The sequence below is a fragment of the Myodes glareolus genome, chromosome 2 (genome assembly GCF_982192425.1).
Source record: "Myodes glareolus chromosome 2, mMyoGla1.1, whole genome shotgun sequence".
Taxonomy (NCBI): domain Eukaryota; kingdom Metazoa; phylum Chordata; class Mammalia; order Rodentia; family Cricetidae; genus Myodes; species Myodes glareolus.
Genome location: NC_142027.1, coordinates 82,792,179 through 82,807,552, shown reverse-complemented (window position 1 = coordinate 82,807,552; position 15,374 = coordinate 82,792,179). Strand labels below are relative to the sequence as shown.

Here is a 15,374-nt window from a genome sequence, read left to right as displayed (position 1 = left end):
GTTCTTTGCTTATGGCTAGAATCCACTAATGAATGAGTACATATCATATTCATATTTTGCATCTGGGCTATCTTACTAAGGATAGTATTTTCTATTTCCATCCATTTGCATGCAAATTTCAAGATTTATCTCAGTTTGACTTTTTCTTTTCCAATTTGAATCCCCTTGATCTCCTTATGTTGTCTTATTGCTATTGCTAGAACTTCAAGCACTACATTGAAGAGACATGGAAAGAGAGGACAGACTTGTCTTGTTTCTAATTATAGTGGAATCACTTTGAGTTTCTCTCCATTTAACTTGATGTTTGCTGTTGACTTGCTGTACATTGCTTTGATTATACTTAGATATGATCCTTATATTTCTAATCTCAGCAAGACCTTTATTATAAATGGGTGTTGAATTTTGTAATTTTTTTCAGCACATAATAAAATGATCATATGGCTTTTTCTTTTAGTTTATTTATATGATGTATTACATTGATAGTTTTTTTTTGTATATTGAACCAGCCTTTAATCTCTAGGATGAAGCATACTTTATCATAATGGATGATTTTTTGATGTGTTCTTGGATTCGGTTTGCCAATATTTTATTGAGAATTTTTGCGTTGATGTTCATGAGTAAAATTGGTTTGTAATTCTCTTTCTTGGTTGAGTCTTTGTGTGGTTTTGGTATCAGGGTAACTGTAGCTTAATAAAAAGAGTTTGGCAATGACTCTTCTGTTTCTATTATACGGAACACATTAAGGAGTATAGGTATTAGCTTGTCTTGGAAGTTCTGCTAGAATTCGGCACTAAAACCATCTGGTCCTGAGCTTTTTTTGGTTGGGAGGATTTTGATTATAGTTTTTATTTCCTAATGACATATCGGTCTATTTAAATTGTTCACCTGGTCTTGATATAATTTTAGTATATTATATTTATCTAAAAATGTCCATCTCTTTTACATTATCCAATTTTGTGGCATACAGGTTTTTGTAGTAGGACCTAATGATTCTCTGAATTTCCTCAGTGTCTGTTGTTGTGTCCCCTTTTTATATCTGATCTTGTTAATTTGAGTATTCTCTTTTTGCCTTTTTATTAGTTTGGATAGGAGTTTGTGAATCTTCTTTACTTTCTCAAAGAACCAGCTGTTTATTTCTTTGATTCTTTGAATTTTTTTCTATGTTTCTATTTTGTTGATTTCAGCCCTCAGTTTGATTATTTCCAGTCTTCTCTTCCTGGTTGAGTCTGCCTTTTTTTTCTAGAGCTTTCAGTTTTGCTGTTAAGTTGCTAATGTCAGGTTTCTCCATTTTCTTTATGTGGACATTTAATGCTATGAACTTTCCTCTTAATACTGCTTTCATAGTTTCTCATAGGTTTGTATATGCTGTGTCTTCATTTTTGTTGAATTCAAAGAATATTTTAATTTCTTTCTTTTTTTCTTCCTTGACGCAAGGGTAGTTCAGTTGTTGACTGTTCAGTTTCTATGAGTTTATAGGCTTTTTGGGAGTGGAATTGCTATTGAATTCTAACTTTACTCCATAGTGATATGATAAGACACAGGTAGTTACTCCAATTTTTTTGTATCTGTGGATGTTTGCTTTGTTACTGAGTATGTGATCAATTTTTGAGAAGGTTCCATGAGAAGCTGAGAAGAAGGTATATTCTTTCCTGTTTGGGTGGAATGCTCTATAGATGTCTATTAAGTCCATTCATTTGATTCATTACATCTGTTTGTTTTCTTATTTCTCTGTTAAGTTTCTGTCTGGTTGACCTGTCCATTGGTGAGAAAGGAGTGTTGAAATCTCCTAGTATTAGTGTGTGAAGTTTGATGTGTGATTTGAGTTCTAGTAATGTTTCTTTTATATATGTTGGTGCTTTTATATTAGATGCGTAGATATTAGGTGCCTTTAATCCCAGTGGTTCATGCCTTTAATCCCAGCCCAAGAGAGTAATATAAAAAATGTGAGAAAACAGAACTCAGGTGCAATCTCATTCTGAGATACCTGGATGCAGGATAGCCATTTCAGACTAAGGTCAAGGTAAGAGTGAGTAGCTGGCTGTTTTGGTTTATGGATCTTCAGGTTGAACCCTAATTTCTCTCTCTGAATTTTTACTAACTGCTTCCATCTTTTATTTCTTCCTTTCTCTCTTCTTCTCGACCTCTCTACTGTCCTCGCTAAATCCCTCTTTCCTTATTTCTTTTTTCTTTATTTCTTTGTTTCATTCTTTTTTTGACCTTGGGATAATTCATTTGCCAGTTGTTCAGTTTCCATGAGTTGGTAAGTCTTCTGCCTTATCTGTTGTTGTTAGAAACTAGCTTTAATCCATGTTGCTCTGATAAGATACAGGGAGTTATTTCATTTTTTTAAACTGTTGATACATGCCTTATGACCAAGTACATTTACAGTTTAGGAGAAGGTTCCATGAGGTACTGAGAAGAAGGTATATTCTTTGTATTTGGGTGAAATTTTCTGTAGATATCTTTTAGATCTATTTGAGTCATAGTGTCTGTTAGTTCCAGTATTTCTGAAATTAGTTTCTGTCTGGATGACATGTCCATTAGTGAGTGTGGTATTGCAATCTCCCACTATGAATGTGTGGGATTCAAAGTGTGATTTAAGCTTTAGTTAAGCTAATGTTTCTTTCACAAAAGTGGGTGCCCTTCATTTAGTGTATAGATATTAAAAACTGAGACATCATCTTGGTGGTTTTCTTTTTTGATGAGTATAAAATATCCTTTCTGTATCCTTTGAAAAATTTTGGTTTGAAGAATATTTATTTTAAATATTATGATGACTATAACAGATTTCTTCTTAGGTACACTTGATTGAAAAATCTTTATTTAATTCTTTTCTCTGAGCTAATGTCTGTCTTCTTTCTTTCTTCTTTATAGTTTTTTATTGAGCTATGCATATTTATCTGGTCGCCTCTCTTCCTCTACCCTCCCCTTCTTCCCTCTCCCATGATCCCCATGCTCCCAATTTACTCAGGAAATCTTGTCTTTTTCTGATTTCACATCAACATTAAATCCATGCATATCTCTCGTAGGATCTTCTTTGTTATCTAGGATCTCTGGAATTGTGGATTTTAGACTTTTTTTTGCTTTATGTCTAAAAGCCTCATATGAGTGAGGACGCATGATATTGGTCCTCCTGGGTCTAGATTACCTCACTCAATATGATGTTTTCTAGATCCAATCATTTGCCTGCAAATTTCAAGATGTCATTATTTTGTACTACTCTACTGTGTAAATATACCATATTTTCCTTAACTATTCTTCAGTTGAGAGGCATTTAGGTTGTTTCCAGGTTCTGACTATGACAAACAGTGCTGCTATGAACATAGTTGAGCACGTGTCCTTGTGATAAAATTGAGCATCCTTTGGGCATAAACTCAAAAGTGGAGTTCCTGGGTCTTGAGTTAGGTTGTTTCCTAATTTTCTTAGCAATTGTCATACTGAAATGCAAAGGGGCTATAACAATTTGCATTGCCACCAGCAATTGAAGAGTCTTCCCTTTACCGACATCCTCTCCAGCATGAGTTGTCTTAAGTATTTTTGATCTTCACCATTCTTACAAGTGTAAGATGGAATCTCAGCATTGCTTTGATTTGCATTTCTTTGATGACTAAGGATGTTGAGCATTTCCTTAGGTGTCTTTCAGTCATTTTAGAAATCTCCATTTAGAGTTCTTTGTTTAGGTCTGTACCCCATATCTTATTGGATTATTTGTTCTTTTGATGACAAAATTGTTGAATTTTTTACATACTTTGAAGATAAACCCTCTGTCTGATGTGGGGATGGTGAACATCGTTTCCCATTATGTAGACTGCCATTTGGTCTTATTGACCATATCATTTGCTGTACAGAAGCTTCTAAGTTTCAGGAAGTCCCATTTATTAATTGCTTCTCTCAGTGCCTGTGCTGCTGGTGTTATATTTATGAGATGGTCTTCTGTGTCAATTCATTTAGTGTACATCCCACGTCCTCTTCTATGAGGTTCAGTGTGGTTGGTTTTATCTTGAGGTCTCTTATCCATTTGGACTACAGTTTTATGCAAGATGATAGATATGGATCTGTTCAGAGACTCAGGCCCAGATTGCCCACAGCTGTTTGAACTCCAAGATATTTATGATGCCAAAAGTACTCAAAATACTTGATTTACCATAAACTATAGAAGGTTGGAGAGGTAGAAGCCCCATTTGCCAAATTTGCACAGCACATGCACTGTGGTTACTGCTTCATTCCAACCTCACATGATTTCAAAACTAAGGTATTTCCAGTTATCAGTAAATACAAGTTCATAGAGATGGGGGCAGAACTTGTTTCAAAAAGTAGTCAAGTAGGTTTCAGACCATTAGCTTACTGTACAAACGACCAATTGTATACCATTAGAAGCTCAAAAGCAAAGATATGCCTGATTCTGGTTATCATCCTCATACCAATTCAGAAATTGTCCATTGTAGAAATTCCAGAGAGGCCATTAGAACCACAAACTTGCTAACCCAATGGGAAAGAACCAGGGCAAAAACACAATCATTGTAGCTTACTGTTCAGTGTTTGGAATTCACTCATGCTCTTCTGGGCTCCAAAGTGTTTGGGCATTTCCATTTCTCTGGTTCTACCCTCCACAACATGCATTGTTTATCTCAGGTTCAGTCTGACTTCAGAGCTTGAGAACTCAGTGCCTTCTTTTTCTCCTGCTACACAGTAGTGAATAATTTCTCCTGCATTGAATGCACCCTGTTTTCTTGACCTGACAGCACTTTCTTTGTGGAAAACATTTGTGGACGTGCTTATGGAAAGCAGAAATCTGCAAAAATTTTTAAGCTCAACCTAGCAAAAAGGGGTCCATCTTGTTCTTAATTCATACCAGAATCTGCTCACAGTAGTGGAGACTTATTTAACTTACTCGGGGTAAAGAAAAAAATATTCTATATTCCTTTAGTAAGGCGATGAATCTGAGAGATCCCAAACAGTTAAGGACACAGTGTAGCAGAAACTGACTGTCCCATTTGTAGTCTACGGTCCCACTTGTAGACAAAAGAAGATACACTGGAACATCTCTAGATTTTTTTTTCTCCTCTATTTTTTGCCAGAGCATCCTCTGGGCATTTTACCAAGACATTTATGAAGCCATTCTTTCAAGAAGGTCTTCTGTTAAGAAGTCCCACGCTTTCACTCTTTCTTATTTCATTAAGTCATAAGAATGAGGTTTTTCCTTCCAGAGTTTCTGTCCCTATTCTGATAATAAGTGACTGTTCTGATAATAGGAGCATATTCTAATGAAGACAAATCCTGGATGGTACAACTCTATAAAAGACATAACCAAGATCTATAATGTATTGTTAAGGAAAGACCTTGTGTTCACGTAAATGTTAAAACCTTCCTATAGTAGACATATAGAACTCTTCCATTTCATGCTATCCATCTGTGAAGCTCTGAAGAGCTTGGTATTGGAATAGTGAAAGGTGACAAATAAATCTTAGTGATGATCCAAATAAAACAACAAACACTGTATTAATAATAGTTTTATCACTGGGTAGTATGGCCTAAGACTTTTATCCCAGTACCAGGGAGGTAGAGGGAGATGAATTTCATTGAGTTTGAGGCTTCATAAGTTCCTATGCAGAGAAACCTTGCCTCAAAAAACAGAATAGATATGGATTGTCTAAGTTCAGGTCAAAATAACTGAGAAGTAATTAAATATAACGTGCATCACATTTGAGCTTATATTGGATGACAGTGAGAAGGGAAACAGATATGTCAAAGAATTGAATAAGTTTTAACTTCTGATTTATTTTACTAACAGAATGAAAACAATGATTGCCTCAGAGAGATAGATTTCTCACCCAATTTCTTCATCACAATTTTTCAGTTCCATAAAATTTTCTATTTTCTGAATTATAAAGTACTATAGTATATATTTCCTCCTTTCTTGAATCTTTTCTATCTCTGTGATAAAGGTAATAAGTTTTTCACGGAAAGAGTGAGGAAAACACTAAGAGTAAACTGAGGTAATAATGTAAAGAGTGGAATAGGAAGGTAATGCATAGAATTAATTATGTGCAAACACGTCTTCTGCTGAAACTATGACAGTGAAGAAAAAGTAAACAAATCAGTTGAGGATCAGCATGGAGGGGGACAACTTGGAGAAGAACTGTTTGTGTTAAAAGAGAAAAGAACACAACTAAGAGAAGCCTTAACTGGCCTTTCCCTGTAATCGGATTAGTAACCACCCTAACTCCCATCATAAAATCTACATTAACTAATTGATCAAAGAAGATGCAGTGACCCACAGCCAAGCATTGGGCTGAACTCCTGGAGTTCAGGAAACACACAGAGACAGCTGACCTGTGCTAGAGGTATTTCAGAGAGTCTGGACTGACACTTGGGGAACCTTTATGGGACCAAACTAGGCCTTCTGAATGTGGGTTTGGTATCATGGCATCCCAGACTTTGGTAACTCCCAAAAGAAGGCCTTATCCTTTTTGAGGAGTGGATACAGTCGGCAAGGAGGAAAGTGGAAAGGCTGAAGTTAAGGTAAGGGAGGGGGAACTTGGGTTGAAATGTAAAATAAAAGAAAAAAATAATTAAACAGAAAATATTTTCCTGCCATTCTTATGTCTATTTTATCCTCATCTCATTCCCCATATATATATATATATATATATATATATATATATATATATATATATATATATATATTCCTTCCTATCCCTAGTTAGAGCTCTTCATATTTTCCCATTTCCACATTTCCACCATTAGATCACTTACTACTTCCTCCTATACTGTTCCTCGACAACCCAGTCCTGGCAATGGTCCATTTTTGATTTCCCTGTTTTTGAAGTTATTCCAGGATATATACTTATATGTTCAGTTATTGGGTTAGGTGGTTTATTACATTTATCATTTTATATATTTTGAATCATCTTTGCATTTCGGGGATAAAGTCACCTTGATTATAGTAGATAATATTTCTCGTGTATATCTCTACACTGTTTGCCAGCATTTTATTGGGCAGTTTTGAATTAATGTTGATTAATGTAATTCTTCTTAATTTTTGTTGTTGTTTGGTATTAATGTGATGATGACTTCGTAAAAGAAGTTTGAAACTATTCCATCTGTTTCCATTTTTGGCTCAAGAGGGAAGAGCTGTAGTTATTCTTTGACAGCTTAGTATAATTTTGCTTACTTTATCAGGCCTGATATATTTATTTTTACATGTTTATTTATCTTCATTTTTTTAAGGCTGAAAGACATTTTTGCTGTTATACTTTACTTATTTGAGATACTTCTGTTTAGGTTTTAATTTTTGGTTTAATTTATAATATTTTGATTAATCTTAAAATTCATCTGTTTATTTTAGGATTACCAGCTTATTTAAGCATAGACATTTTTAAAGTATCCCCTCATTGTATTCTGAATTTCTTTGATTTTGTGATAATATTTTGAATCAGTTATTTCTTTCTTTATTTTTTGTCAATGGGTTTCATATAAACAAAGAATCATCTCTAAGACTAGTTGATTTATTTTATTCATATCCCTTATTTCCATTTTCTTAATTTCTGCTCTGATTTCTTTTATTTTTGCCATTGAAATCCTTTGGATTTGCTTTGTTATTGTGTCCCAGTTTTTTCAGCTGCATTATTGCCCAATTTATTTCATGCTCTTTTTGACTTTTCAATATACTCAGAGCTATAAATTTTCTGTGTAGGTCAGTTTTCAATATGTCCAAGAGGTTTCATTTTGCTGTGTCTTAATTTTCAACTACTTCTAGAGAATTTTTAATTTTTTATTAATTTCTGTTTTGACCCATTCAATTTAGTGATGAGTTGTTTAATGCCCATGATTCTATGTTTTCTAAAGTATTCTCTCATTTTTAATTTATATTGAATTATAGCTAGAAAGAACATAAGAAGTGAGTTCAATATTTTTGCTGTTTTAAAGATTCATTTGTGTTTGGGGCATGGAAAAGTGATCCATTTTAGAAGAGTTACCACATGGTACACAGTAAAATGTATATTAATTTGTGTTTTGTGTAGAATGGTGTGTACATTTTGATAATTCTACTTATTACTTTTTACTTGTGATATCTTTTAATTCCACTGATTCTCTTTATCTTTTTGTTCTTATGGGCTGATAATAAAGAAAGTGGGGCACTGAAATTTCCTACTATTTATGATTTAATGTGAATCAGTATCATTAGATCCAGTAGTATATTTTTATTTAATTTAAATACATTATTAAATATTTTCATTTATTTTCTTAAATAAAATTTGGTTCCATAGCATTTTGTACATATATGTTTAGAAAAGTAATGTTTTCTTGGTAAAGCACTAACTTTATTCAAATGAGAAACTAGTAATTTCTATTGATTAGTTTCATTTTGAATTCCATTTTGTCAAATATGAGGACAACAATGCTTGCTTGCTTCCTGATTCCATTAGATTACAGTTCTTTGTTCAACCTGTTGCTCTAAAGCAGTACCTATCTTTTCAATGACGATGTGTTTCTTCATCATATTGAGGGAGGTAACCCATACCCAGAAAGAAAATATCATATTTATTGACTCATAAGTGACTTTTAGACATATAGCAAAGAAAAATCAGCCTACAATTCATAATTCCAAGAACCCAGACAACAAAGAGGACCGTAAGAGAGACATACAAGAATCTAATCTACTTGGGAAGTAGAAAAGACAAGATCTTCTGAATAAATTGGGAGCATGAGGATCATGGAATTGTAGGCTGAGTTTGCTGTGAAGCCCAGGGCTGCAGCCATAAAGTCTAAAGAAGCACACAGAAACCCACATTATTTATAAACTGGTTGACCTCTTACCTCAGGCTTTCTTATTAACTAACTCTAACATCTTACATTAACATCTTCCATTAATCCAGTAATTCTTGTCTGTGTTAGCCACGTGACTTGGTACCTTCATCAGTGAGGCCTTCTCATATTGCTTTCTCTACATCTGCATTACAAGTGCTCACTAAGCCTTTCTTCTGCCCCAAATTCCTCTAGTCTGGTTGTCCTGCTTATACTTCCTGCCTGGTTGCTGGCCAATCAGTGTTTTATTAAGCCAATATAAGTGACAAATCTTTACAATGCACAGGACCATTGTCCTATACATTTCCCATTTTTTTTCAAACAAGAACTCAAAATAACATCTCCTTTGTTTAGCTGTTTTTCCTTCCCATTATTTATAACAATGTATAACCAACACTCTAAAAATGACAAGCAACCATAGTCCAATTTTTGGGATTATGTGCATAGTTTTCTAGGCTACTTTCTGGTGAATGGGGCTCTGATAATCTTATGAGGACCTAAAGAAAATTTAGGATTATCATCAAGTCCTGAGAGGAATATTCTATGATGCTTGATTATCTCAGCCAGCAGTCTGGAAGCTCTTCTGGATTTAGAACTCAGAGGAAACTCCAATAGAGGTCCTCTGAAATGTTGAATCATCTGGGCCTTCCTCTCCTAATAGAGAATTTTTCAGGCAGTCTTCCTTGACAAAACTTGGTATTTCTTAACACAACATAAACCCATAGCTTCTCATTCCCCATGAAAACAAAATCAAAACCCCTTCTCCAAAGTAACATATTTTTTACTTAAATTTTGAAGTCAAGGCATATAATCAAATGTCTTTTAGAAGCTGTTGCTCCTTCCTCAGCCATCACACAATTCAAAGATAACACAATAGCGTATAATATCCATATTCTGTATATATTTCCCATTGTAATGTGGCTTTATTTTAATTCTACTTCTTTTAATTTCAATTTTTGGTTTTTGAGACAGGATTTTTCTGTGTATCTTTGGCTGTTTGGAAACTCACTCTGTAGAACAGGCTGTCTGACAGCTCATAAAGATATGCCTGCTTTTGCCTCCCAGTCCTGGGATTAAAGGTGAGTGCTACCACACCTAACTTACTTTTATTTTTAATGACTCTATCCTTTTTCTTTTCTTTCCTAAGTCTTCATATGTTTTTAAACACATGGCAAACCATTTAAAGGACATTTTTTCATGACCAGCCATAAATAGTTCAAGTCATCTTTATTTATACTTCAAAACATATTTTTTCAGTGTCCATGAATAACATAAAGAAGTAATAATTTTCCCCCAAACTTACATAAAAACAACTTTTAAATCAAAAGCAATGCCAAATGTTTTATTATTTTGGCTAAACTTAAACCAGGCACATATTGTCCTTTCAAATGTAACAGTTAATAAATGTAGGCCCTTATTTAAAAAAACAACAATATTGTTCAAAGTTAACAAAGCATATTTTCATAAATAGAATTGATTTGCCAATAAACTGCATAGATATAGTTAAACTGTGGTGTGGGATCATGGTCTGTATTCTGTCAATTATATCTTAAATAAACCCTGATTGGTTAGTAGCCAGTCAGGAAGTATAGTTGGGATAACCAGACAGGAAGTAGAGGCAGGTCAATGAGAACAGGAGAATTCTGGGAAGAAGGAAGTTCCTTCTGCAGTCCTGTAAGCCACAGAAGAAGCAATATATCACTGCCTTGATGAAAAAGGTATTGAGCCATGTGGCTAACACAGACAAGAATAATGGGCTAATGAAAGTTATAAGAGTTATTACAAAGCCTGAGCTAAGAAGTCAATGATTTTATAACTACTGTAGACCTCTGGGTGATTACTTTAGGACCGTATGACTAAAAAAACTGGGCAGGACAGAAAACTCAGTCAATAAGTTTGTATTTTTCTAAGTATTTTCTTGTTCTACAACTGGGTTCTGGACAGTTAAGCTTCAGTATAAATGGTGAATTTTGATAAGGCAATCCTCTTCCATCTTAATTTTCCCCTGATTTAGGAGAGGTAATTGATGTCTCATGTTGTTTCCTCATATGTGCCAATAACGTTTGTTACCTCTGATGCTGTCAGCACCTAATCAGACAAGTTCTCAGAATAAAGAAAAACAGCTGATATTTTCAGATAAGAAACCTGAGAAACATCAGTTCCCAAATAATTTTAGGGAAAAATATTTGAAAAAAATGGGGTTTCCTAAGTGATCACACCTGTCCTTTTCATGATTGACAAGGTCAAAATAAAAACTGTCAAAAGAATCGTTAACATTATGAGAAAAAAGAGAGCTTGCAGTTTCCATGCTACCAACAATACTCTCTGTTGTTTTGAGGTCCACTGGTTCTTGCCAAGTGAGAGACTGTGTCTTGGCACTTTGCCTCAAAAAGACACAATGGACCAGCATTCATATGCTGATCTGAAGCAAGACAAGATGGCTCCCAACACCAAGCCATTTTTATTCCTGTACCTGTAATGAAAACATGATGAAGAGTTAGGAAGGAGTCAGATAAGAAAGGCATTACCCTGTTTGAACCAGTCCTTGATTCAGCAGTATGATTCCTAAGGTGAAGCAAACTAAGGTCCCTTGCAATTGAATTAGTCTGCAGAACCTGGGAGGAGGCTCACAGACGGTCTTAGTCTTTCTGAGCCAAGCCAGCTTGAGGTTCTCCACTCTTCCCCCTTACCTGTCACCGAGAAGTATCCAGCCCAACTTTAACCTGTGAAATGGACACCCAGTCCTGTGGACCAATTGCCAGCTGCTGCCAAGCACATATCAGAAATATTGTGAGAAGAGTCTCTCTCAGATTGAACAAGTCTACAAGAATCCTGGTGAAACAAATGTGGTGCTTGGTAAACATTGTAAGCTCCAGGAAGCACCTGCTCCAGGGGCATTTGGGTCACTGTGGAGACCCAAAAATGTTAAACTGTTTCCACCTTGTCTGACTCTATGAGGTTCCTCAAAGTGGCTGACAATCACATCCCAATTCAGCATGTAAATCCATGGTTCTTTTGGCTCTAAGATAGGCATATACAAGTTGGTCCATTCAATCCTGACAGATGGACAGGATATACAAATGCACTTCTGCTTCTTCTTTTGTAATTTGGGGTCACCTAGGGAAAGGCTGCCTTCAGAATATGTGGTCTAGGGCAGCTTCACTGGCTAAACAACAAATTGCTAACGATTTGAAGTCTCAAAGTTTTTATGTGATTAACTGAGTTGCCCTTTGTAGCATTGTAATAAAGTCTTTTGTTATATTCTCTCCCCCTTTATACTTTTTGTATCTGGGTATACAAATATATGAAAAAATAAACATAGGAGATTCCCAGTGTTCACTGAAATGCCTTCCCAGTATTATTCTACAGTTTCTGTTCTTTTTCACTTGTCTCTATAAGTCTTTATATTTCTAAGTTCTCACATACCTACCCTGATAAGAGGTGTTTTTGTGGACACTGGTCCTTGATTGGCCACTTCTCTGAAAGCCTATATAGAGATGTTGAAATTTCCCGAGTGGTGGGTACAGATCAAAGGGTCTCGAAGCAAGCTTATCTGCAGGGAGTTTGAGCTCAAAACTCCAACATTCTATCGTGAACACATCAGGGTCCACGGCAGGACCAGCGGCCTATTCTAGCTTGTACAGCTCCTTATTCTCACCTTCCAGCTTATTCTTCTTCTACCAAAGTGCTAGCTCTGTTTGGTGCTGCATCCATCCAAGTAGATACCCAGAGTTCAGGACTACCATCACTTACAGCAATCCTAGAAGTCTAAAAAAAGGTGAGGGTTTGCCTCAGATCCTCCTGGGACACCAAAGTACCTCCTCCTGGCTTGCTGTTTCTATACAGGGTTCTTGTCAGCATTTCCAGCAAGGGTCCAGAGTGGTCTTAATGTAGGTGACTGCTGGCATGTAAAAATTGCCTAATGTACACAAGGTACTGTGAAAGTCATGGGAATAGTGTGGTGGGGTTAAATGATAATAGCCTTAATTTACCCATTTAAAGAAAAAGTAACTGAATGGTTCAGAATCCAAATTCATTCATCTATTGTCTGCAAGAAATACATTTTAGTTTTAAAGAAAGGCACTGTATTAGAATAAAAGTGTGGACAAAATACTCTACTCCAAAAGGACCAGGAAGCAAGCAGGTATTCCTATTGAATAACTGGGAATGTAGACTTCAATAATGAATATAAGGCTGTTTTTAATATATATTGTTTATTTAAATGAAAATTGCCCATTGCATTGACAACATTTTCTCCAAAAGACCAAGACCACCAACACCAGGCAAAAGAAGCTCTCTTTTGAATTGTTGGTAAGTGGTTTCCACGAGACTCCCAAACACTATAGAATATTTCCATTGGTTGCCTCCTAGAAGTGGAAGGGAAGTTTCTATATCTGAAGACTCTGCACTCTTCAGACATAGGACCAAGAAAACTTGTTTGTTGTCATTGACATGAAAACCTTTTCTTTGAAGAGTAGTATTCACAATACCAGAAGGAGCCAGGCAAGTTTCCAAACAAAGGAAACAACCAACAATGCTACTTACCTATGACACCTATGAACCCCAACAAAGGCCAGTATAGCACAATAATTCTAAGGATGCAGTAGTGGCACATGTACTTTGGTAGTGAATAGAAGGTCTCTAATTGTTAAGATTCTTTCAACCAGAGGGAAATTGTAGAGAGCCGTGTGATGCCACGCCTTACAGGTGGCGCTGATTCCCACCTTCCACTTTTCCAATGATGAATGCTCTCAGGTGTGTAACAACTCCATATATGGCTAATGCTAAGCTCTGGCTTGCTTCTGCATTTCTGGACCTACCTGCATTTCCCACGTGGCTTGCTGGGGTTGGCTACCCAGAGGTTATTTAAGCTGTGGACTGGCTCTGCCTGGGGCGAGAGGTTGCGAGAGGTAACAAAAGGATGAGAAGATTATTTTAAGGGCCTGAAATAAACCGCAGTTAAGAAGAGTCTGGTGTTGTGTCTTCATTGCTGATAAGGCAGACGCGACAATTGGTGCTGAAGCCCAGGAACGTTATGGGGAAAGGAACTTTATGGGGACACAACCTCTCGTCTGGACTCAGAACTTGCTGTGAGCAGGGAAGTCTAGTAAATTCCCAGGTAAAGGGATTAATGACCACGACAAAAGTGGGGTTAATGACCACAAGAGTGGGTTTAATGTGACTGCAACAAGAGCAGGGTTAGTGTAAATGTGTACAGATGTATGTTATGTTGTTTGTGTTGTCTTTTGTGTACTGGCCAGGAGAAAGATATTTGAATTTAGGAACTGCTAAGAAAGGTATTTTGAATTTAAAATATGGGCCTAAGGATTTGATGTTTTGGAAAAGAGGTTCTGTTTTCATCTCCACAGAAAATGAGAGCCTAAGGATGTATTCGAGATTCATGTGGTTTGAATCACCGAGACCTCCTGAAATGTTGTAGTAAATACTCCTAAGAATACAACGTCCCTACTCAGCAGGAAGTAACCAGACAGACTGACAATGCCCAAATTCCCTAAAAGATTGTTTAAGTGGGGTCCTTTCAGTGGTTACAGAGCAGCAAGCCTGCTTCCCTGAGTTCTGCTCCAATCCGTGCACCAGTTTGGACCCAAAACGAATGCAGCTGGGGCTAAAAGGCAGCTGGAGGAGAGCTTTGCTAGGTGGCTGTGGTAAAAGGCACATTGCCCCAGCCCAGCCTAGCCTGTCGGATGCCACGGCAGTGCCGAGAATGGGAGTGGTGCCACAAGCTGTCAAACCGAAAGACCTGCAGTGTGCCTGGAGCTGTGAAGGGCTCTGAGGCTGGAGTGGCTGGGCTCCATTTGGCTAAGCTGAACTGTGCTGACTTCAGGCAGGACAGATCATAATTATCATAATAAAAGCACAATTAAGGTTTAGACTGGCAGTAAGCAGGCAGAACTGTATTACCTCTACATGGTGCAACTTAAGTTTTAAAGAACTGTTTAAACGCTTATATAGGTACACAGAACACTTGGATTTAAAGGTGATTGGGTCATTGACTCAATCTGTGAGAATTTACAGCCTCTTTTACTGTGGCACAGTTGGAAGCCTTAAATAGATACTGCATGACACCTGGCGACTGGAGTGGGCTTGCTTGGGCATGCCTGAGCCCTGGACAGTACTTAGATTAAAAAGCCTTCTTGTTTGAGTTTACCAGCACAGCTGCGGAGAGCAAGGCTAGCCCCACGGGGAAGGTAGGGGGACCCAGGGCTAAAGCCACCACTCTGTGCACGGGCTCCATAACCGCGCAAGGCGGGGAACCAGTGGAGCAGGTGCGGACTGGCCTCAGTGGCAGGCGCGGATTCCCCTGAAGGGGCAATGTCTAATGGGGCTTACCCCCTGCCGAGTGCAGTCAATGGAGAAGTGAAGCCTGTAGTGTCCTGCATGCCTCTGGTGAACTTCTTGATGCATCTGAAGGGTTATACCCCTACAATCCCAGATGCAGTGACTGGTTATTACCTGAACCATGCTCCACACTTGTCTAAGCAATTGTCTAGTTATCTTTTAGGTAACAGAACTGGAGAGTTTGGTGCCGTGATAGAACAGCTGAG

At 37.0% G+C, this 15,374-nt stretch overlaps 1 pseudogene across 1 annotated transcript in view; it reads left to right on the top strand.

The window, feature by feature from the left end:
• LOC146895575 (immunoglobulin lambda variable 6-57 pseudogene) overlaps window positions 1–13,902 on the top strand; it is a 30,079-nt pseudogene extending 16,177 nt beyond the window's left edge. Inside the window, exon 3 of the transcript XR_015735417.1 lies at window positions 13,807–13,902. The product of XR_015735417.1 is annotated as an immunoglobulin lambda variable 6-57 pseudogene (transcript). The remainder of the gene's footprint in view (window positions 1–13,806) is intronic.
• The last annotated feature ends 1,472 nt before the right edge of the window (window positions 13,903–15,374 follow it).